Source organism: Vulpes lagopus, chromosome 6, assembly GCF_018345385.1.
Source record: "Vulpes lagopus strain Blue_001 chromosome 6, ASM1834538v1, whole genome shotgun sequence".
NCBI lineage: Eukaryota > Metazoa > Chordata > Mammalia > Carnivora > Canidae > Vulpes > Vulpes lagopus.
The window spans coordinates 51,826,603-51,846,610 of NC_054829.1; the positions used below are offsets into that span (position 1 = coordinate 51,826,603).

General features: G+C 36.4%; 1 pseudogene; it reads left to right on the forward strand.

Annotated features, from left to right (window-relative positions):
• LOC121492553 overlaps positions 1-12,167 on the forward strand; it is a 33,918-nt pseudogene extending 21,751 nt beyond the window's left edge.
• The last annotated feature ends 7,841 nt before the right edge of the window (positions 12,168-20,008 follow it).

Below are 20,008 nucleotides of genomic sequence, written 5' to 3' on the forward strand. Positions count from 1 at the left end.
GATCTTTCATCCATTTTGAGTTTATCTTTGTGTATGGTGCAAGAGAGTGGTCTAGTTTCATTCTTCTGCATGTAGATGTCCAATTTTCCCAGCACCATTTATTGAAGAGACTGTCTTTCTTCCAATGGATAGTCTTTCCTCCTTTATCGAATATTAGTTGACCATAAAGTTCAGGGTCCACTTCTGGGTTCTCTATTCTGTTCCATTGATCTATGTGCCTGTTTTTGTGCCCATACCACACTGTCTTGATGACCACAGCTTTGTAGTACAACCTGAAATCTGGCATTGTGATGCCCCCAGCTATGGTTTTCTTTTTTAAAATTCCCCCAGCTATTCTAGGTCTTTTCTGATTCCACACAAATCTTAAAATAATTAGTTCTAACTCTCTGAAGAAAGTCCATGGTATTTTGATAGGGATTGCATTAAACGTGTAAATTGCCCTGGGTAACATGGACATTTTCACAATATTAATTCTGCCAATCCATGAGCATGGAATATTTTTCCATCTCTTTGTGTCTTCCTCAATTTCTTTCAGAAGTGTTCTATAGTTTTTAGGGTATAGATCCTTTACCTCTTTGGTTAGGTTTATTCCTAGGTGTCTTATGCTTTTGGGTGCAATTGTATATGGTATTGACTCCTGAATTTTTCTTTCTTCAGCCTCATTGTTAGTGTATAGAAATGCCACTGATTTCTGGGCATTGATTTTGTATCCTGCCATGCTACCAAATTGCTGTATGAGTTCTAGCCATCTTGGGGTGGAGGCTTTTGGGTTTTCTATGTAGAGTATCATGTCATCGGCGAAGAGGGAGAGTTTGACTTCTTTGCCAATTTGAATGCCTTTAATGTCTTTTTGTTGTCTGATTGCTGAGGCTAGGACTTCCAGTACTATGTTGAATAGCAGTGGTGAGAGTGGACATCCCTGTCTTGTTCCTGATCTTAGGGGAAAGTCTCCCAGTGCTTCCCCATTGAGAATGATATTTGCTGTGGGCTTTTCGTAGATGACTTTTAAGATGTCGAGGAAAGTTCCCTCTATCCCTACACTCTGAAGAGTTTTGCTCAGGAATGGATGCTGTATTTTGTCAAATGCTTTCTCTGCATCTAATGAGAGGATCATATGGTTCTTCGTTTTTCTCTTGCTGATATGATGAATCACATTGATTGTTTTACGAGTGTTGAACCAGCCTTGTGTTCCAGGGATAAATCCTACTTGGTCATGGTGAATAATTTTCTTAATGTGCTGTTGGATCCTATTGGCTAGTATCTTGTTGAGAATTTTTGCATCCATGTTCATCAGGGATATTGGTCTGTAATTCTCCTTTTTGGTGGGGTCTTTGTCTGGTTTTGGAATTAAGGTGATGCTGGCCTCATAGAATGAAATTGGAAGGACTCCATCTCTTTCTGTCTTTCCAAACAGCTTTAGTAGAATAGGTATGGTTTCTTCTTTAAATGTTTGATAGAATTTCTTCTAGATTGCCTAATTTATTGGCATATAGCTGTTCATAATATGTTTTTAAAATCGTTTGTATTTCCTTGGTGTTGGTAGTGATCTCTCCTTTCTCATTCATGATTTTATTAATTTGAGTCTTCTCTCCTTTTTAGTAAGGCTGGCTAATGGTTTATCTATCTTATTAATTCTTTCAAAGAACCACCTCCTGGTTCTGTTGATCCATTCCACAGTTCTTCTGGTCTTGATTTCGTTGAGTTCTACTCGAATCTTAATTAACTCTCTTCTTCTGCTGGGTGTAGGATCTACTTGCTGTTTTCTCTCTAGCTCCTTTATGTGTAAGGTTAGCTTTAGTATTTGAGTTGTTTCCAGTTTTTGAATGGATGCTTGTATTGCGATGTATTTCCCCCTCAGGGCTGCTTTTGCTGCATCCCAAAGATTTTGAATGGTTGTATCTTCATTCTCATTAGTTTCCATGAATCTTTTTAATTCTTCCCTAATTTCCTGGTTGACCCTTCATCTTTTAGGAGGATGGTCCTTAACCTCCATGTGTTTGAGGTCCTTCCAAACTTCTTGTTGTGATTTAGTTCTAATTTCAAGGCATTATCCTCTGAGAATATGCAGGGAACGATCCCAATCTTTTGGTATCGGTTCAGACCTGATTCGTGACCCAGTATGTGGTCTATTCTGGAGAAAGTTCCATGTGCACTTGAGAAGAATGTGTATTCAGTTGATTTTGGATGTAAAGTTCTGTAGATATCTGTGAAATCCATCTGGTCCAGTGTATCATTTAAAGCTCTCGTTTCTTTGGAGATGTTGTGCTTAGAAGACCTATCGAGTATAGAAAGAGCTAGATTGAAGTCACCAAGTATAAGTGTATTATTATCTAAGTATCTCTTCACTTTGGTTATTAATTGAGTGATGTATTTGGCAGCTCCCACATTCGGGCCATATATATTGAGGTATGTTAAGTCCTCTTGTTGGATAGATCCTTTAATTATGATATAGTGTCCCTCTTCATCTCTCACTACAGTCTTTGGGGTAAATTTTAGTTTATCTGATATAAGGATGGCTACCCCTGCTTTCTTTTGAGGACCATTTGAATGGTAAATGGTTCTCCAACCTTTTATTTTCAGGCTGTAGGTGTCCTTCTGTCTAAAATGAGTCTCTGGTAGATAGCAAATAGATGGGTCCTGCTTTTTTATCCAGTCTGAAACCCTGCGCCTTTTGATGGGGTCATTAAGCCCGTTCACGTTCAGAGTTACTATTGAAAGGTATGAGTTTAGTGTCATCATGATATCTCTTTAGTCCTTGTTTTTGTGGATTGTTCCACTGAACTTCTTCTTAAAGGGGAATTTTAAGAGTCCCCCTTAAAATTTCTTGCAGAGCTGGTTTGGAGGTCACATATTCTTTCAGTTCCTGCCGGTCTTGGAAGTTCTTTATCTCTCCTTCCATTTTGAATGATAGCCTTTCTGGATAAAATATTCTTGGTTGCATGTTTTTCTCATTTAGGACCCTGAATATATTCTGCCAGCCTTTCTGGCTTGCCAGGTCTCTGTGGAGAGGTCTGCTGTTACCCTAATACTCCTCCCCATAAAAGTCAGGAATTTCTTGTCTCTTGCTGCTTTAAGGATCTTCTCTTTATCTTTGGAATTTGCAAGCTTCCCTATTAAATGTCGAGGTGTTGAACGGTTTTTATTGATTTTAGGGGGGGATCTCTCTATTTCCTGGATCTGAATGCCTGTTTCCCTTCCCCGATTAGGAAAGTTTTCAGCTATGATTTTTCAAATACATATTCTGGCCCTCTGGCCCTTTCAGCGCCCTCGAGAACCCCAATTAAATGTAAGTTTTTCTTCCTCAGGCTGTGGTTTATTTCCCTTAATCTATCTTCATGGTCTTTTAATTGTTTGTCTCTTTTTTCCTCAGTTTCCCTCTTTGCCATCAACTTGTCTTCTATGTAACTCACTCGTTCTTCCACCTCGTTAACCCTGGTCGTTAGGACTTTTAGTTTGGATTGCATCATTCAATTGATTTTTAATTTCTGCCTGATTGGATCTAAATTCTGCAGTCATGAAGTCTCTTGAGTCCTTTATGCTTTTTTCTAGAGCCACCAGTAGCTGTATAATAGTGCTTCTGAATTGGCTTTCTGACATTGAATTGTATTACAGATTTTGTAACCCTGTGGGAGAGAGGACTGTTTCTGATTCTTTCTTTTGAGGTGAGGTTTTCCCTGTCGTCATTTTGCTCATTGCAGAGTGACCAAAAACAAGTTGTATTGGGAAAAGGAGAAAAAGAGAGTAGAGAAAGAAGGAAAGAAAAGAGAAAAAGAAAAAAGGAAAAAGGAAGAAAAAAAAGAATTAAAAGAGAAAGAAAAAAAAAGAAAGGGAAAAAGGGGGTGGGGGAAGCAAACAGATCAAAAAGCAAAAACAAAAAACAAAAAACAAAACAAAACAAAAACCACGGGGCAGTATCTTCTGATTCTGTATACTTTAAGTCCCTTGACTTCCCCTGGAACTGGTCCGTCTAGTTGGTCTTCTGGGGGAGGGGCCTGTCGTGCTAATTTTCAGGTATTAGCACTTGGGGGAGCTGCTCTGCCCCCTGCCTAGTGCAGGGCTCAGTGGGGGTTGTTTACCCCGTGAGGCCCCAGGAGGAACAACTGCAGTGGCGGCAGCTCTGGAGCCCTGGAGTCAGCCCCCGCAGTAGCTCCGGGGCTCTCCGTCTGCAGGGCCTGGAGGCTCCGGGGTGGGGCCGCTGATCTGCTCAGCTGGGGGCAGGCGCGTCCTTGCTGTCCTGGGCCCTCCCGGCGTCTGCCGGTCCAGGGGGCGGCCGGATCCTGGGCTGTGTCCCGGCGCCCTGTTCTCCGGGGCCTGCACTGTCGGATTCCCGCTCCCACCCCGTAGCCCCCTCCGCAGAGCGGCCGCCCGAGCCCCCCCACCCCGAGCTGCTCCGGGTCCAGCCGTGAGCTCTGCAGCCCTTAGGGAGCTCGGCGCACTCTCCCGGGGCGCAGGTGCCTGTTAGTGTCCCAGGGAGCCCGAGGGCATCCCTGCCCTCCTGGGTCCTGCTCTAAGTCCCTCGAGCCCCTTTCCGCCCGGGAAGGTTGGTGCAGCTCCTGCTCCTCCGGGACGGGGCTCTCCTGTCCTGGGGACATTCGCCCCGGCCTCAGCCCGGCTCCTCGCTGGGCCCCTCCCCCTTGGAGGCCTTTTGTTTATTTCTTTTTCCCCGTCTTCCTACCTTGATAGAAGCCCGAACTCTTGGGATCCCTGGGTGGCGCAGCGTTTTGGCGCCTGCCTTTGGCCCAGGGCGCGATCCTGGAGACCCGGGATCGAATCCCACATCGGGCTCCCGGTGCATGGAGCCTGCTTCTCCCTCGGCCTGTGTCTCTGCCTCTCTCTCTCTCTCTGTGACTATCATAAATAAATAAAAAATTAAAAAAAAAAAAAAAAAAAAAGAAGCCCGAACTCTTCTCACTGTAGCGTTCCAGCTGTTCTCTCTTTAAATCTCAGGCCGAATTCATAGATTTTCAAGATGGTTTGAAGGTTATCCAGGTAATTTCGTGGGGACAGGTGACTTGGGGGCCCTACTCTTCTGCCATCTTGCCCCTCCTACTCTGATTTTCACATTTATGTTCATCAGAGATATTGGTCTGTAATTCTCTTTTTTGATAGTATATCTGGTTTTGGTATGAAGGGAATATTGCCTGATAGAATGAATTTAGTAGCTTTCTTTCCTCTTTAATTTTTGGAGTAGTTTCAGAAGAATAGGTATTTGCTTTAAATGTTTGGTAGAGGGGATCCCTGGGTGGCTCAGCGGTTTAGCACCTGCCTTTGGCCCAGGGCGTGATCCTGGAGTCCCAGGATCAAGTCCCACTTCCGGCTCCCTGCATGGAGCCTGCTTCTCCCTCTGCCTGTGTCTCTGTCTTTTCTCTCTCTCTTTCTCCCTCTCATGAATAAAGAAATAACATCTTTAAAAAAAAAATAAATGTTTGGTAGAATTCATCTGTGAGGTCATCTGATTCTAGACTTTAAGTTTTTATTTCTGATTCATTTTCATTACTAGTAGTTAGTCTGTTAAAATTTTCTGTTTCTTCCTGATTCAGTTTTGGATGGTTATGTTTCTAGGAATTTATCCATTTCTTTTAGGTTGTCCAGTTTGTTTACATATAGTTTTTTCATAGTAATCTCTTATAATTCTTTGTATTTCTGTGTATCAGTTGTTATTTCTCCTCCATTTCTGATCTTATTTATTCAGGTTCTCTGTCTTTATCTTTTATGAGTCTGGCTAAAGGTTTAACGATTTTGCCAATCTTTTCAAAGAACCAGCTCCTGGTATCATTAATCTATTTTTTCAAAGTCTCTATTTCATTTATTTGTGCTCTAATTTTTATTATTTTTTTCCTTCTACTGAATTTTGGGTTGTTATCTGTTCTTACTTTTCTAGCTCCTTTAAGTGTAAGGTTATGTTATTTATTTGAGATTTTTCTTTCTTCTTGAGGTAAGCTTGAATTACTATAATCTTCACTCTTACAACAGCTTTGTTGCATCCCATAGATTTTGAAATATTGTGATTTCATTTTTATTTGTCTCCATGTATTTTTTGGTTTCCTTTTTGATTTTTTGGTTGACCCATTTATTTTTTAGTAGCATGTTATTTAACTTCTATATATTTGCATTATTTCCAGACTTTTTTTGGTGATTGAGTTCTAGTTTCATAGTGTCATGGTCAGAAAAAATGCATGGTATGACTTTAATATTTTTGAATTAATTGAGACTTGTTTTGTGGTCTAATATGTGGTCTCTTCTGAAGAATGTTCCATGTGCATTTGAAAAAAATGCATTCCACTGTTTTTGGATAAGATGTTCTGAATGTATCTGTTAGGTCCATCTGCTTCAACATATCACTTAAAGCTAATTGTTTCCTTGTTGATTTTCTGCCTGGGATGATGCATCCATTGCTGTAAGTAGGGTGGTAAAGTCCTCTATTAATATTGTGTAACTGTTCATTTTTTCCTATATGTCTGTTAATAGTTTTTTGATCTATTTAGGTTCTCCCGTGTTGGATGCATAAATAATTACAGTTATTATATCCTCTTGTTGGATTGTTACCTTAATTATGATGTAGTATCCTTCTTTGTCTCTTATTACAGTCTTTGTTTTAAAGTCTATTTTGTCTGATTTAGTATTATTTCCCCAACTTTCTTTTTACTTCCATTTACATGGTAATTGTTTTTCCCCTTTTTCACTTTCAATCTGCCTGTGTCCTTAGGTCTGAAATGAGTCTCCTATAGGCAGCATATAGTTGGGTCTTTCTTTTTTATCCATTCAGCCACTTTATGTCTTTTTATTGGAGCATTTAGTCCTTTTACATTTGATTTAATTATTGATAAGTAGATACTTATTGTCATTGTATTACTTGTTTTATGGTGGTTTTTGTAGTTCTACTCTGTTCTATTCTTTTTCTCTAGCTCTCTTCCCTTGTAGTTTGATAGCTTTCTTTAGTGTTATGTTTGGATTCCTTTCTCTTTTTTGTGTCTGTACCTATTGTAAATTTTTGGATTGTTATTACCATTAGGTTCATATATAGTATCTTATGTGTATATAGAGGGTCTATAAGTATGAACCCATTATAAAAGCACTAAATTTTTACCCCATCACAATGTATGTTATTCTTTATGTCTTTTTATTTTGTGAATCCCTTGACGATTTTTATAGATAAAATTGATTTTATTGCTTTATGCTTTAACCTTTGTACTGGTTTTATAAGTGATTAATCTACTACTTGTATCATATGTTTGCAATTACCTATGATAATTTTTCCTTTCCTAGTTTCCCTACTCCTGACCATGACCTTTTCTTTCCACTCAATGAATTCCCTTTAATGTTTCTTCCAAGGCTGGTTTAGTGATGACAAACTCATTTAGCGTGTGTTTGTGTGGGAAACTCCTTATCTCTACTTCTGTTCTAAATGTTATGGAAGGAGTATTTTCGGTTGAAGGTTTTTTTCCTTTTAGTACCTTGAATATACCATGCCACTTTCTTCTGCCTGCAGTTTCTGCTAAAAAACCTATTGATAGCTTTATGGAGTTTCCCTTGTATGTAACTGTTTTCCTACCCTTCCCTCCCCACCATTTCCTTTCCTTTTTCTTTCCTTTTGGTGCTTTTAAAATTGTCTATCACTGTGGTTTTTTTTTTCCATTGTAATTATTGTGTATCTGGGCATGGACTTCCTTGGATCAATTTTTTTTTTCTCTGTTCCTCCTGGATTTGGATGTCTGTTTGTTTTCTCAGATTAGCGATGTTTTCAGCTCTTATTTCTTCAAAGAATTTTTTCTGCTCCTTTCTCTCTCTCTTCTGGGATCCCTACAATGAAAATGTTATTAAGCTGGATGATGTCAAGTTCCCTTAATCTAGTCTCGTTTTTTTTATCATGTTTTTTTCTACTTGCTGTTCAGTTTGATAGCTTTCCATTATCCTGTCTTCCACAATGCTAATTTATTCCTTTGATTCCTCTAATCTTCTATTGATTCCCTCTAGTGTTTTTCATTTCAGTTACTGGGTTCTTCATTTCTGATTGGATCTTTGTTATATTTTCTATCTCTTTGTTGAAAGTCTCATTGAGATCCTCCACTCTTTTCTCAGGTCCTTTATATTTATTACTTAGAATTCTTTACTAGGTATATTACTTATCTCTGTTTCCTTTAGCTCTTTGGTTGTGGCTCCTGTCTTGACAGCCTGCAAGGTACTCCAGCAGGGATGGATGCCACTCCAAAGTGACCCTTGCCCTGAGGAGAGGGAAAGATAACTATACATACCAGTATATCCACAGCCCCACCAGTCAAACTTTATAGCTGTCACAGAGGATGCCCTGCCCAACAGTGTACCTGCAGTTCTGGCAGGTGGCCTAGGGTAATGTGTCTGGTCTGATTGCCAGCCTGCCCGCCAACAAAAGCCTTTTAGAGTGCAACACAGGGAGAGCACCATACAGTTCAGTGTGACTGCAGTCCTGGCAGATAGGCTGTTGGCAGATATCTGGTATAATAACTAACATGTCCCAATTATAACCTGGAAGCAGCCCCAGAATGGTCACTTAACAGCACAGGGGCCAAACCCTTTGCAGTGTGCCCACAACAGGAAAAGTGAGATGTTACATCTGACTAGACTGAAGGCAAATGTGGCTCAGCCACAACAGTATAGGGCACACACAATCCACATAGGAGATATTCCTAAAGTGCCTAGTTCTAGTGAACACAGGGCATTGTGCTACAGGGTATCATACCTCTTCTTCATAAGGCTGCTACTTTCAAAATCAGGAGATGTAGCTGACTACTCTAATACATAGAAACAAACACAGAGAGTCAGATAAAATGAGGAGACAGAGGAATATGTCCCACATGAGATAACAGGACAAAGCCACAGTCAATATTTTTTTCTTTGTTAAGGTTCTTTAAATTTTTGGCTACATTTAGTTCCATAGACTTCTCATCTGAATTTTAAAAATGCCTGATTAGTATCTACTGAACACAAATCTTCTTCTAGGCTTTTGAATGTGATTTTTTTTAATCTATTGATCAATTTGGTGAAAATCGACATCACGACAGTACTGATGATTCTGGTCCATGAACATGGTATATTTCTCCATTTATTTAGGTTTTCCTTAGTAAAATGATAACATTTTATGGTTTTAATGCACATATTTTACACATTGTCAAATTTATCTCTAAGTATCTAATACCTTTATGCTATAAGTGGCACTATTTTTTTAAATGGCCCATCTTTTTGTTTCAATTTATGAATATTCATTGCTAGTATATCAAATGCAATTAATTTTATGTGTTGCTCTTATTCTTGCAAACCTGATAAACTTACATACTAGCTCTAATACAAGTTGAAAATAATAGACATCTTTGATTTGTTTTGATCATAGAAGAAATTAAGTCTTTCATCATGATGTATTATGTTAACAGTAGGATTTTATAGATGTTCTTTATCAAATTGAAGTTTTCTTCTATTCTTGGTTTGTTCATATATAAGTTTGACTGGAGGATTTGGACTTTTTCTCATTTCACAATTCCATGTATTTTTCTGAAGCACCTGAAGGTGGGGAAAAGCACATTCCCCTTAATTAGAGAAGGTAATAATAATAAAAAAAGAACCTAAATAACTCTGAAGACAAACTTGGCTAAATGACAATTTTGATTAAGACACTGTACACTTACATTCACATATAATCTTTAAGGAGGAACATTCATTTTGGTAGTGCCTAAGACAGTGCTTTGCAAATAGTTGGCTATTAATAAGTACATTTCTTGGATAAAGTGAGAAATTCCATATACAGTGTCAAAGATTGAACTGGACAGAATTAAATAGGCAATCAAGGCTATTATAGTAAGGTAGAGAGATTGAACTCTTAATGAAAGGTAGGAGGATTTCTTAAGCATTAGAGTGAGCTAATGAGAAAGTACTGAAAGACTTTAAGGGGAGTGGCAGTCAATGTAATTAGGCCATTTGTCTTTGCTAATTGGTATTTATTAATTAAGACAGGGAAATAGGAATTGATGATCACACTTTCAAGGGATGACTTCCAAGTCCTTGAGAAAGATTTTCCTGGGAAGTAAAATGGGCAAGGGGCTGGAGAAGATTTACATTTTAAAGAGAAAAAAATTTACAGTTGAAAGATTTCTAAAGTACATGCTTTAAGAAAAGTGAAGTCAGGGGCCAGTAGTGTGAAAGAAACCTGTCTGAAATTTAGTCAAACCAAGGGTTACTTTAAGGCCTAAGGCCATCTTGGGAAACAGATTGCTGGTACTATTATCCAGAAGTCTACACATTTAAACTTTACTCTTTTTTACAAATGTAGATTTATACAAAACAAAAGAGGATGGAAAGATTAACATAAATCTATCATCATAATAGACAATAACTCAGAGGATGGGTGTATGGCATCTTTTTATATGAAAATGCATGTAATTTTACTTATTCTAAGGACCTGCAGCAATATTCTAAGAATACTGCAGCAAATGCAATATAATGGTTCTACTTAAGGCTCATTATTGGGATTTATGATGATTTGGTTTTATGATGATAATTTTTTATTTTTTTTTTTTAATTTTTTTTTTTTTTAATTTATGATAGTCACAGAGAGAGAGAGAGAGAGAGAGAGAGAGAGAGGCAGAGACACAGGCAGAGGGAGAAGCAGGCTCCATGCACCGGGAGCCCGACGTGGGATTCCATCCAGGGTCTCCCGGATCGCGCCCGGGCCAAAGGCAGGCGCCAAACCGCTGCGCCACCCAGGGATCCCTGATGATAATTTTTTAGATAGCTAAATGGTCTTTAATTTTTTTGTCCCTTCTATATATCTGACTTCAGTTGTTCAGAATAGTTAGCTTTACTATAAATGGATTTTAAAAGTTATGTATTTTTTTGCAGATTTTAAATGTATAAAATTATAAATTATGTTAATAAATCTCCATTTATGCCACATTTTGCTAAATTATTCTGTTGAAATTATGTATTCTGATAATAGCAACTTAAATTTTTGTCAGTTCCTTTAACACAGGGTAGTAAACCATATTACATGTTACTTTTAAGGGAAAACACATTTTTTGAAATATTTGTATTAATTAGGTCAATTTAATAATTAAGAGATGTAGTTAATTATATGTAATCCTGATTATATACAACCTTCTTTGTATTGTATCCAACTTGATAATTACTATGGAAATATCAAGTATGTTTTAAAAGGACAATATTGTTGAAGAAACTGTCTTCTATTCAAATACAGTATTTGTACTAATAATATTTAGAAGAATTCATGGAGACCCAAGGTGGCGAAACCCACCCAAGCACCTGAATAAGTGAGACTTGCTCCCAAACTCTGCAAAAGACTGGAGAAAACTTTATTGAAGAGATTGGTGACAGGGTAAGCATTCAGTATTTTCTGAACTGAAATTTCTGCAGGGGTTCATAGGCTTGGTTTAGAACTTTCACAAGGTAAAAGAAGCTGGTGTAATGAATTTAGGGATGAGGAAGTAATACAAGTAATATTTATTTCATAGTACTTTCTTATACACTTTGCCACAAATTGAAAAAGTAAATTGTACCTCTGAGCAGATCCAGCCTTGCCACTACCATGGCTCAGAGACCACAAAACACTTTTCTACCCACTGCCAACCACTTCTGACACAGAATATCCAGTAAAGTATACTGGTGCAGAAGGCCAAACTGGCCAAGTAAGCTGAGTAATACATTAACATAGCAGCCTGCATGAAGTCTGTAACTGAGCAAGGAGCTGTATTATCCAACAAGGAGAGGAATCATCTCTCAGTTGCTTCTAAAAATGTCATAGGAGCCTGTAGGTCATCTTGGAGGTTTATCTCAGGGAGTGAGCTAATGATGTGAAGTGCTGAGAGAAACAGCAGATGGCTTGAGAATACAGAAAGTGATCTCAGAGGTGTCTGCAATGGTGTACTGTCTCTTTGGGAAACTTGCTTCACAAGCACAGAGCAAAGTCTTCTGCTTGAAAATGTAAGAAGACTACTACTGATACTTGGCCAGGTTGCTGCTGGTGGGGACCAGAAAGAGACTATGAATCCATCATAAGAGGCATACCAAGAAGTTGTTTAAATCAGTAAAAGGAAATGAAACCAAAACATCCTATGGTGTTAGGTCTGGGCTGTCATTTCTCTGTGTTTTATTGTGCAATTCTGAACTTCCTGGACAAAGACTGATCTTTTGCAGACAGCTTCCTTTCCTGTTTAATTGAAATATAAATGGCATATAATATTGTGTAAATTTAAGGTTTGTAGCATAATAATTTAATATATGAATATATTGCAAATTGATTATCACAATAAATTTAGGTAACATCTCACATAGTTACATTTTTTCCCTTGTGATAAGAAATTTTAAGATTTATTCTCTTAGCACTTTCAAATATGATGTTATTAATTATAGTCATTATAATGTACATTACACCCCCAGAACTTATTTATCTGATGATTGGAAGTCTGTAGACTTGATCACCGGTACTCAATTTTCCCATGCCACCCCCTCAAACTCTGGCAACCACAAACCTGGCTCTATTTCTAGGAGTTTGGTTATTTTAGATTTCACATACAAATGAGATCATACAGTATTTTTCTTTCTTAAGATCTATCCATGTTGTCACAAATGGCAAGATTTTTCTTTTTTTATGGGTGAATAGTATTCCTGTACGTGTGTATTTGTGTATGCATGTATACACTACATTTTCTTTATCCATATACGTATAGATAGACAATTAAACTGCTAAGGCAGCTTTTGAGGAAGCCATTGATAAACTCAATATATTAGTAGAGAGTCATACAAGGGCAACTTGCTAATAATGCAAAGACTGAGAAGCAGCTTGGCATGTGGACATAGGATCCTTAAGAAGACAAAGTGGGAGAGGAGGGGAAAATTAACCAGACTTCTAGCTTTAGTCTATCTGATTCTGAAATTTACACAGTGGACCATTTGTTATCCATATAAGAAAGTTTCTTGTTTACAATTTGTGACATGTATATGTCACTTCTATTTGAATTTCTATTTTTCCCCATATTGATTTTGTGTTTAATATTAGGAAAATAGAGCCAGTTAACATACAGAAATGTATCTATTTTCATTTCTTTTTTTCACATTTAGACTCGATTCCTTTCTCCATTGATTCTGCTTTTATTTTATCAAGATACTTCATCTTTCTTTAATAAGGTTTTGCCATTTTTTTCCATATAGGTCTCTTAATTTTTATTACTTTTCCTAGATATTTTATCATTTTGTTTGGCTATTGTTCACTAGATTTTTTTATTTTTACTTGATATATAATTGACATATATTAGTTTCAGGAATATAATATAATATAATACAATGAAATGATTACAAAAATAGGTTGATCATTCACTACCATATATAGTTCTACATTTTTTTTCTTGTAATGAAAATTTTAAAGATTTACTTTTAGCAACTTTCAAATATAGAATACAATATTTTAAAAAACAATTTTATTTATTTGAGAGTGAGAGAGAATGCGAGCATGAATGGGGTAGGGCAGGAGCAGAGGGAGAAGGTGGGGGAGAAGCAGGCTCCCTACTGAGTAGGGAGTCCAATGTGGGGCTCCATTACAGGACTTTCAGATTGTGACCTGAGCAGAAGACAGATGCTTAACTGACTGAGCCACCCAGGTGCCCCAAATATACAATACAGTACTAACAATGATAGTCACCATGCTGTACATTCCATTCCATTACTTACTTATTTTATAAATGGGAGTTTATACATTTTGACCCCTCCCTTACCCATTTTATCCATCCCTTATTGCCTGCCTCTGACAACCAACAATCTATCTATGAGTTTGGTTTTTTGCTTTTAGATTCTATATATAAGTGAGATCATATGGTATTTGTCTTTCTTTGTCTGACTTATTTCACATAGCATGATGCCTTTAAGGTTCATCCATGTTGTCACAAATGGCAAGATTTTATTCTTTTTTATGGCTTAATAATACTCTATTTATGTATATATATATATATATATATATATATATATATTACATTTCTATCCATTCATCTATCAATGGACACTTAGATTGCTTCTATGTCTTGGCTATTGTAAATAATGCTACAACAAACACAGAGGTTCATAAACTTTTCAAGTTAGTATTTTCATTTCCTTTAGACAAATACCCAAGGTTTAATTTCTGCATCATATGGTTCATTTTTGTTTTTTTTTAAAACCTCCATACTTTTTACCATAGTGGTTACAACAATTTACATTTACACCAACAGTACACATGGGTTCCTTTTGTTCCCAACACTTGTTATTTTTTCATCTTTTGATATAGTCATTCTAACAAACATGAGGTGATATCTCATTCTGGTTTTCATTTACATTTCTCTGGTGATTAGTGATGTTGAGGATCTTTTCATGTGTCTGTTGGCCATCTCTAGAATAATGTCTATTCAGACCCTCAGCCTATTTTTTTTTTTTTTTTTGCTATTGAGTTATAAGGGTTCTTTATATGTTTTGGATATTAACCCTTATCATTTATATGATTTGCAAGTGTTTTCTTCCATTTGATAGATTGTTTTTTTCATTTTATTTATAGTTTGCTTTGCTGCAGAGAGGCTGTTTGGTTTTATTCAGTTCCATTTGTTTATTTCTGCTTTTGTTGCCTTTGCTTTTGGTGTCATGTTTTTCACATTGCATTATTTGTAAAATTACCTATTGTTTATTTTCATTATTTTTGTTATACTCATTTTATTTTTGCTTAAATATTTTAAGCAAAGTAAGCAAAGACTTAAAAGTAAAGATGCAGTTAAAGTGAATTGCTTTTTATAAAGTAATATCCATTACTTTATATATGTCAAATAGAGAAGTAATAAAAGCAAAAACAATAAATGAACGAATGCTTAACACTTTTAAGGTTTTTTGCTTTTCTGGTATTTAAGAAACTTGTTAAACATGCATGTACTTGAACAGAAATCTCACAGAGGAAGACATAGACATAGCCAACACGCACATGAGAAAATGCTCTGCATCACTTGCCATCAGGGAAATACAAATCAAAACCACAATGAGATACCACCTCACACCAGTGAGAATGGGGAAAATTAACAAGGCAGGAAACCACAAATGTTGGAGAGGATGCAGAGAAAAGGGAACCCTCTTACACTGTTGGTGGGAATGTGAACTGGTGCAGCCACTCTGGAAAACTGTGTGGAGGTTCCTCAAAGAGATAAAAATAGACCTGCCCTATGACTCAGCAATTGCACTGTTGGGGATTTACCCCAAAGATTCAGATGCAATGAAACGCCGGGACACCTGCACCCCGATGTTTATGGCAGCAATGTCCACAATAGCCAAACTGTGGAAGGAGCCTCGTTGTCCATCTAAAGATGAATGGATAAAGAAGCTGTGGTCTATGTATACAATGGGATATTACTCAGCCATTAGAAATGACAAATACCCACCATTTGCTTCAACGTGGATGGAACTGGAGGGTATTATGCTGAGTGAAGTAAGTCAGTCGGAGAAGGACAAACAGTGTATGTTCTCATTCATTTGGGGAATATAAATAATAGTGAAAGGGAATATAAGGGAAGGGAGAAGAAGTGTGTGGGAAATATCAGAAAGGGAGACAGAACATGAAAGACTCCTAACTCTGGGAAACAAACTAGGGGTGATGGAAGGGGAGGAGGGCGGGGGGTGGGGGTGAATGGGTGACGGGCACTGAGGGGGGCACTCGACGGGATGAGCACTGGGTGTTATTCTGTATGTTGGCAAATTGAACACCAATAAAAAAATAAATTTATTATAAAAAAATAGAAAAATAAAAAATAAACATGCATGTACTATAAAAATAGTTAACAGGAAAATAACAGGATGGTGGCTAGCTTTGTTTAATATCTTACAAAATTTTTTGAACATCCAAGCATAATTAAGAATGTATATTAAGTTGACATAAGTGGAACAAAAGTTTTATACATGGAGAAAAAATAGAAATATTAACTCACAGTTTTTCTTTTACTTTATTCTTCAGTTTAATTTTAATGTTAAAAATCACATTCTATGTTTTTGGGTGTCAATATGTAGCTTAGTAGATAATCAGGTTTTTCTTCTACTTTCAGGGTATGCTTTTGAAGTGTAACTGGTTTTAATATATACTTTTTACCACTCTGCTTTTACTGTATTTATTCAGTTTTAATGCTTTGAAATCTTAGTTGTGTTTTTTTTTAAGATGTTTAAAATTTTTTTATTTTGTCATGAAAGACACAGAGAGAGAGGCAAAGACATAGGTAGAGGAAGAAGCAGGCTCCATGCAGGGAAGGCAGGCGCTAAACCACTGACCCACCCAGGCATCCCGAAATCTTAGTTGTTTTAACAAAACTTAAGTACTGTTTATAGACGATCTAAAAATTGTTTTATTAATTGGTGAGAACATGAACATGTGAATATGGTAGAATGTCTTTAAGAAATAAATACTGAAACATTTAGCCAGTATAATGTTTAGAGCTTTATAAAATGCACATGCTTTTTCTGCTGAAGCCAGAATGTTGATACTAGCAGCAGCAGCTGGAGAAGGCCAGGAGTCCAGTGGGACAGTGATCTTATCAGGGGCATTATACTAATCTGGAATCAGAGTAAGATATGAAGAAACTTATCCTAAGCATGTGAATGAGCAACAGGAGGTGAGTGAGATGTGGAGTGACCGGCAAGAAAGCTCTTGTCATTACATTTTGGATGACAACTTTCTAAACCATGTTTTAAATATTTACATAGTAGTTGACTGATTAGCAACTTTGGCTCTTTATTTTATGAGATATCAGAGAAAGATCTCTGAGTTATATTTGAAGATTTCATTCTACTTGAAGAAAAAATTCATACCTTATTTTACATTTTAATTTATAGATGAGATATAAATAAATATCAGGGTTTTAACAAATCAAACAAGAGCTTTTACTAGAAATTAGTATTGGATCTTAGAGTAGAAATAATTTTATAATGAAATACATATAAATCTGTAAGGAACTGAATATACAAATGGACAATTTCCTGGCCATAAATAAAAGTAGAACTGTGACCCACACCTTTTGTAGTAATCAACTACAAATGGCAGAACTTGATCAATAACTGCCGCTTTCCTAATTTTTTTTCGCTTGCAATGTAGGACTAACTAGAGAAAACCAAATATTCTTCCCCAACCAATCCCATAAGGTAACCCATTTCTAGTTAGCTCTTCTCCAACATCTTCTAATCAGGGTGTACCTGAACTGAAGCCTTACCTTTTTCTACTTGAAAACCTTTATGCTCAACTGATGGCCTTTGAATCTTTGCCAAATGCAAGTGATGGTGGCTGGTTCCATTGCTATAGTAATATCTGAGTAAATAGCCATTGCTTGTTCTCATACGGGTAGTCTGCATTTATTTCCACATCTGGAAATATTATGGGATATTAAAAGTTATGGAATCCTAACAAGTATCTAAGATTTAACAATTACTCAATATTAAATAATCTCATGACTGTAAAAATTTGGTGAATCTTAGCTAGACATTGAAAAAGCAGTCAATTCTAATTTAGACAACAGTTTTCCAACCGTTTCTTGATTTTAAAATATAGATTTTTACATTCACACTTTTAAAAATAACTGAGATCATCTAAAAATTATTTTAATATATAATTTATAGTGGTCTTTGAGTCATTAACCCAGGATCATACCTGATAATTTAAAGTTTTATCTAGAAAAGAATTTTGACTTTCAGTTAGTGGGCAAGGAATATCCAATATTTAGATAAGAAATTCAATTATCTTTTCATAGAAGCCAAGATGATTAGAGTTCAGAGAGCCAGAGGCACTATGCTGTTTCATTTTAATGTATAGCTGAACTAACTCTGTTTTTAAGTATATATTTCATTTCAAGAAATTGGATCTGCCTTAAGAGCCATAAACACACTACTGTGTTCATATTTATTGTTTTTAAACTATTTTTTGCTAATACATTAGGTCTGTTCTGTTAAATAACAGAAGAACTTAACTTTATAAAAATCTCCCTGAAGTTTTCTCCTCCACTATTAGTTAGGTTCGAACACAAATTATAATAGACAAGGCAAAAGAACTTTTTTAGGAGCTTAAAGAGATGAAACAGGGGTGCCTGCGTGGCTCAGTCCATTAAGTGTCCAACTTGATTTGGGGTAAGATCATGATCTCAGGGTCGTGAGATCAAGCCCATGTGTGATGTCTAGTTCTGAGCTGGGTGTGGAGCCTGCTTAATGTTTTATCTCTCCTTCTGCCCCTCCCCCACACCCTCCCTGCTGCATGCTCTCTCTATAAAAAAAGAAAAAAATAAAAGGATGAAGCAAAAGTGAAACAATACCTGTTAATATACATTTCAATGAGAAAATCTAAGAATTCCCTAATGGTTCTCAACCTTTTCTAGTCTTTATAATCATCATATCAATGCAAACACAAATAGTGCTTATTAGATTCCAGCTAGTGTTCTATGAACATTACAGGTATGAACTCATGTAATCATATTACCAATTCTGGGAGGTAAGTATAACAGTTTCTTATTACTTTCTCTAGATTTGTAATTTTTGTTGTCTAAATTAATGGTTCTTATATTCTAGATCTGAGTATAACTTAAAATTAAAAAGAATAGAAAACTGTCACAGAGTAGTTTTGCCAAGGTCATAAGAAACTACCCACCACCATCAGCACAACTATTATCTACTATAATCACCTTTCATTTAAAAAACTTAATATTAAAACCATGAACACAAGCTAAGAACAAAGTGCTTTCTCTTACTGAAAAAAAAATTCTCTTTGTTAAAATCTTATTTTATCATTTATTTTTTTCAGATTTTAACATGGATCAGTAAAGGCTTTATTTCAAACCAAAGCTAGTTAGTTTTTTTGTTTTTTGTTTTTGTTTTTTAAGATTTTATTTATGCATGACAGACAGAGCGAGAGAAAGACAGAAAGAGAGAGGGAAAAGCAGGCTCCATGCAGGGAGCCCTACATGGGACTGGATCCCGTGTTCCCCAGGATCCCGCCCTGGGCTGAAGGCGGTGCTAAACCGCTGAGCCACCCGGGCTGCCCTAGTTAGTTGTTTTTACCTTAAGGAATTAATTGGAAATTTTAATGGCCCCAACTAGTTGATGGCAAAACAACTAACCCTTTTTGTCAATATTATTAAAAATAGAAAACAGTCACATTTCCTTAGTTTTATGTGGATAAATTAATTGGCTCAATTTTTAAAAATTTTCTTAGTGTTATTCTAATGACTGAAAGCAATGAATAGAATATGAACAGTAATTAGAAAAAAAAAAACTAAGCAGGAAAGCCACATTCACACAAAATGGATTCACATTCATGTCTATTTGTAAAATTGTTAAGTAAGCGTGTTTTGCATATAGAGCAGTAAGTTTATTTTCTTCTACCTTCCTTCAGTTATATGGTTTCTTAGATCTATGAGTTACCACTTCTCCAAAGACCCCTACTTTGACTTTTTTTTTTTAAGTTTTATTTATTTATTTATTTATTTATTTATTTATTTATTTATTCATGAGCGACACACACACACACACACACACACACACACACACACAGAGGCAGAGACACAGGCAGAGGGAGAAGCAGGCTCCATGCAGGGAGCCTGACGTTGGGACTAGATCTGGGTCTCCAGGATCAGGCCCTGGGCTGAAGGTGGCATTAAGCCGCTGAGTCACCCAGGCTGCCCTCCTACTTTGACTTTAATATTACTATATCCTTGGAAATACTAAGAATTGCATTTCAAACTAAAGGGATTTGTTGGTTTTATAAAGCAATATAAAGCATAACTCAATTTTCCCCAAGGGTTTAGCTTTCAAGCTATGTAATTTGTTGTTTAATGCTACTTACTGATTTTTTTCATTAGTTATTTCTTCAGTTTTTTTATTGTTCTGTAACAGGAATATATGGATTATTATTGTGACTGATTGAAGCAAACAAGCTCCTAATTCTATATCCAGAAATCAGGAAATAGCTAACAAAATGAATCAATGTCAAAATGTACAT